This window comes from Styela clava, chromosome 2, assembly GCF_964204865.1.
Source record: "Styela clava chromosome 2, kaStyClav1.hap1.2, whole genome shotgun sequence".
NCBI lineage: Eukaryota > Metazoa > Chordata > Ascidiacea > Stolidobranchia > Styelidae > Styela > Styela clava.
The window spans coordinates 27,696,929-27,701,928 of record NC_135251.1 but is presented as its reverse complement, the minus strand read 5'-3'; the positions used below and the strand labels follow the sequence as shown (position 1 = coordinate 27,701,928).

The 5,000-nt window shown below is 56.8% G+C and overlaps 2 non-coding genes and 1 pseudogene across 2 annotated transcripts; all 3 read left to right on the top strand.

The window, feature by feature from the left end:
- The first annotated feature begins 1,704 nt into the window (after nucleotides 1–1,704).
- On the top strand, nucleotides 1,705–3,514 carry LOC144420302 (small subunit ribosomal RNA). Its single transcript, XR_013474655.1, has one exon. It is a non-coding gene; the product is annotated as a small subunit ribosomal RNA (ribosomal RNA).
- A 298-nt stretch (nucleotides 3,515–3,812) lies between these two features.
- LOC144420173 (5.8S ribosomal RNA) lies at nucleotides 3,813–3,966 on the top strand. The gene has a single exon (XR_013474530.1). It is a non-coding gene; the product is annotated as a 5.8S ribosomal RNA (ribosomal RNA).
- A 288-nt stretch (nucleotides 3,967–4,254) lies between these two features.
- The window catches only part of LOC144420415 (large subunit ribosomal RNA), a 3,695-nt pseudogene continuing 2,949 nt past the window's right edge, over nucleotides 4,255–5,000 (top strand).

Here is a 5,000-nt window from a genome sequence, read left to right as displayed (position 1 = left end):
CGTGCAAGCATACTAACCTAACCCTAGGTAAGGCATGTCAGAGCGAAAGACAGTAATTTCGAATGAGCCAAGAAAGAGCGGTGCGGGGCCGGTCGGAGCGCACCCTTTTCTCGGTGGCTGGCGGGCGAGAGAGTGCTGCGTCGCCGGCATCGGCGTCGAAAGAAGCCGAGCCGAAAAAAGTTAAAGTACAAACGTGCAAGCATACTAACCTAACCCTAGGTAAGGCATGTCAGAGCGAAAGACAGTAATTTCGAATGAGCCAAGAAAGAGCGGTGCGGGGCCGGTCGGAGCGCACCCTTTTCTCGGTGGCTGGCGGGCGAGAGAGTGCTGCGTCGCCGGCATCGGCGTCGAAAGAAGCCGAGCCGAAAAAAGTTAAAGTACAAACGTGCAAGCATACTAACCTAACCCTAGGTAAGGCATGTCAGAGCGAAAGACAGTAATTTCGAATGAGCCAAGAAAGAGCGGTGCGGGGCCGGTCGGAGCGCACCCTTTTCTCGGTGGCTGGCGGGCGAGAGAGTGCTGCGTCGCCGGCATCGGCGTCGAAAGAAGCCGAGCCAAAAAAAGTTAAAGTACAAACGTGCAAGCATACTAACCTAACCCTAGGTAAGGCATGTCAGAGCTAAAGACAGTAATTTCGAATGAGCCAAGAAAGAGCGGTGCGGGGCCGGTCGGAGCGCACCCTTTTCTCGGTGGCTGGCGGGCGAGAGAGTGCTGCGTCGCCGGCATCGGCGTCGAAAGAAGCCGAGCCGAAAAAAGTTAAAGTACAAACGTGCAAGCATACTAACCTAACCCTAGGTAAGGCATGTCAGAGCGAAAGACAGTAATTTCGAATGAGCCAAGAAAGAGCGGTGCGGGGCCGGTCGGAGCGCACCCTTTTCTCGGTGGCTGGCGGGCGAGAGAGTGCTGCGTCGCCGGCATCGGCGTCGAAAGAAGCCGAGCCGAAAAAAGTTAAAGTACAAACGTGCAAGCATACTAACCTAACCCTAGGTAAGGCATGTCAGAGCGAAAGACAGTAATTTCGAATGAGCCAAGAAAGAGCGGTGCGGGGCCGGTCGGAGCGCACCCTTTTCTCGGTGGCTGGCGGGCGAGAGAGTGCTGCGTCGCCGGCATCGGCGTCGAAAGAAGCCGAGCCGAAAAAAGGTAAAGTACAAACGTGCAAGCATACTAACCTAACCCTAGGTAAGGCATGTCAGAGCGAAAGACAGTAATTTCGAATGAGCCAAGAAAGAGCGGTGCGGGGCCGGTCGGAGCGCACCCTTTTCTCGGTGGCTGGCGGGCGAGAGAGTGCTGCGTCGCCGGCATCGGCGTCGAAAGAAGCCGAGCCGAAAAAAGTTAAAGTACAAACGCGATGCTAATGAGCGAGCCGTTGTCTCGACTAATATGTAGGGGGCGTTCGATCGAGCGTCTGGCTTGAGCGCTTGTCGGCCTAGCAGAACGGTCGCATTGTTATGCCCGGGTTTTAGGCACCGCTGCAGGCGGCCGGCAGAGCTCTTGTTTGTGCGAAACTGAATGGATCGAGCCCGAGAGAGGGCGAGCAAAGAAAAAACGCAAATCGCTCCGCCTGGCACTGCCGGCGAGAGCGTGGACGTCGCGGCCAGCGACTGTCGAAGCTGAGTACGGCCGCAGGCGATCGCCTCGGTCTTAAACGAATGCGACGAGCACGCGCCGGGCGGCCCAGCAAGGGCCGAGCGCAGCTGTCGCAGCTATCTGGTTGATCCTGCCAGTAGTGATATGCTTGTCTCAAAGATTAAGCCATGCAGGTGCAAGTACGAGTTCTCGTAAAGCGAAACTGCGAATGGCTCATTAAATCAGTCTTGGTTTATTTGGTCTCGTAAGCGAAGTGGATAACTGTGGTAATTCTAGAGCTAATACATGCATTAAGCGCCGACTTCGGGAGGCGCGCTTTTATCAGATCAAAACCGACCGGGTTCGTCCTGTGACGTTTGATGACTCTGGATAACCACGCGGATCGTACGGTCTCTGCACCGACGACGTATCATTCAAGTGTCTGCCCTATCAACTGTCGAAGGTACGCTACGTGCCTACCTTTGTGATAACGGGTAACGGGGAATCAGGGTTCGATTCCGGAGAGGGAGCCTGAGAAACGGCTACCACATCCAAGGAAGGCAGCAGGCGCGCAAATTACCCATTCCCGACACGGGGAGGTAGTGACGAAAAATAACAATACAGGACTCTAACGAGGCCCTGTAATTGGAATGAGTACATCCTAAAACTCTTAACGAGTATCCATTGGAGGGCAAGTCTGGTGCCAGCAGCCGCGGTAATTCCAGCTCTAACAGTGTATGCTAAAGTTGTTGCGGTTGAAAAGCTCGTAGTTGGATTTTGGGCGAGCGCCGCCGGTCCGTCGCAAGGCGTGTCACTGGTTGCGTTCGCCTCACCTTCGGTTCTCCGTCGGTGCTCTTGACTGAGTGTCGGCGGTGGCCGATAAGTTTACTTTGAAAAAATTAGAGTGTTCAAAGCAGGCTGTTCGCCTGCATAGTGTTGCATGGAATAATGAAATAGGACCTCGGTTCTATTTTGTTGGTTTTCGGAGCACGAGGTAATGATTAAGAGGGACAGACGGGGGCGTCCGTACTCTGCCGTTAGAGGTGAAATTCTTGGATCGGCGGAAGACGAACTACTGCGAAAGCATTCGCCAAGAATGTTTTCTTTAATCAAGAGCGAAAGTCAGAGGTTCGAAGACGATCAGATACCGTCCTAGTTCTGACTATAAACGATGCCAACTAGCGATCGGGAGGCGTTACCATGACGACCTTTCCGGCAGCTTCCGGGAAACCAAAGTCTTTGGGTTCCGGGGGAAGTATGGTTGCAAAGCTGAAACTTAAAGGAATTGACGGAAGGGCAACACCAGGAGTGGAGCCTGCGGCTTAATTTGACTCAACACGGGGAAACTCACCCGGCCCGGACACAGGTAGGATTGACAGATTGAGAGCTCTTTCTTGATTCTGTGGGTGGTGGTGCATGGCCGTTCTTAGTTGGTGGAGCGATTTGTCTGGTTATTTCCGATAACGAACGAGACTCTGGCATGCTAAATAGTTACGCGACCTTCTCGGTCGGCGTCTAACTTCTTAGAGGGACTAGTGGCGTTTAGCCACACGAGATTGAGCAATAACAGGTCTGTGATGCCCTTAGATGTCCGGGGCCGCACGCGCGCTACACTGAGTGAAGCAGCGAGTGTCTAACCTAGGCCGAAAGGTCCGGGTAACCCGTTGAACCTCATTCGTGATTGGGATAGGGACTTGCAATTGTTTCCCTTGAACGAGGAATTCCCAGTAAGCGCAAGTCATCAACTTGCGTTGATTACGTCCCTGCCCTTTGTACACACCGCCCGTCGCTACTACCGATTGAATGGTTTAGTGAGATCCTTGGATCGGCCCCGTCGCGGCTGGCAACGGCCGCGTCGGCGTGTCGAGAAGACGATCAAACTTGATCATTTAGAGGAAGTAAAAGTCGTAACAAGGTTTCCGTAGGTGAACCTGCGGAAGGATCATTACCGAAAGTGGTGGTAGGCCCCGGCCGACCGCGCACTTAATTGTCTTTGGGTGCCGCCGAGAGGGCGGCCGTCAATCGGGGTTCCGCCCCGTGCGACACGCGTAACACGTTGGCATAGCAAGGCAGCCGAGTGCGATGGTGGCTTCTGGGCACCGCGCTCGATGTGCCGCCGGCCCAGCCCGGCGGTCGCTCGGCGCCGTTTGTTGGTGTTTTTGTGCAGTTGTTGTCGGTGGTGGTTTTGTGGTCGATCCCACAGTGTGACGTCCGCGCGCTTCGGCGCCGGGCGAAACGTCGAGGACGACTCTTAACGGTGGATCACTCGGCTCGCGAGTCGATGAAGGACGCAGCCAAGTGCGAGAAGTAATGTGAATTGCAGAACACATTGAACGTCGACCTTCTGAACGCGAATTGCGGTCTCGGGTCAATCCCGGGACCGCGTCTGCCTCAGGGTCGCGTTCGTCCTCACCCGAGGGCCGTCGCCTGGCCTCTGCGAAGACGGCCGGGCGTCGCCCCAAGTTGAAGCGGTCGCCGAGCTTTCTCGGCGCGACCGCGTGTCCCGTACACCGCCGGCCCCTCGACGTGTTCAACTACGTTCGAGGGGCGGGTCCAGGTCGGTCGGTCCGGTCACGAGATCAAGACCGACCGTGGGCCAAGGCGGCGACGGTACGCGCTCGGTCGGCGCCGGCGGCGACGACTTGCGATGCCAGCGGGCCGTGTAAGAAGCGGCCCGCTTGACACATACGACCTGAGTTCAGGCGAGAGCACCCGCTGAATTTAAGCATATTATTAAGCGAAGGAAAAGAAACCAACAGGGATTCCCTGAGTAACGGCGAGTGAACCGGGAAGAGTCCAGCGTCGAATCTGCGCGCTTTTCGAGCGCGCCGAGTTGTGACGTACGGAAGTCCCAGTGCGGCTAACGGCGAGCGCCGGTGTCCTTCTGATCGAGGCCTCGTCCCACGGCGGGTGTTAGGCCCATAGGGGCGCTTGCCTTGGCCGCTTCGGGTCTTCTCGGAGTCGGATTGTTTGGGAATGCAGCCCAAAGCGGGTGGTAAACTCCACCTAAGACTAAATACGGTCGCGAGACCGATAGCGGACAAGTACCGTGAGGGAAAGTTGAAAAGCACTTTGAAGAGAGAGTTCAAGAGTACGTGAAACCGTTGAGAGGCAAACGGGAGGGCCCGTCAGGTCGCCGGCTCGCTTTCAGTTGGGTGCGGGGGCGCGCCGTCTCGGTTCGCGGACGCTTAAGGCGCCGCTGCCGAGTCGGCTCGCGCACCGTCTCAGCGCACTAGCGACCGGCGCGGGTCACGACCGGTTTGCCGTCGGTCTAAGTCCCCGCGCGAAGGTGGCCTCCGCTCCGGCGGGGGTGTTACAGCGCGCGGGCGGTGCGGCCCGGCGGCGGATCGAGGAATGGATGCCGCGCGCTCTCTGTGTGCGGCCGTCGCCGTTCGGCTGGCTTGTCGTTCGCCTGCACTGTACGCAGTGCCGGT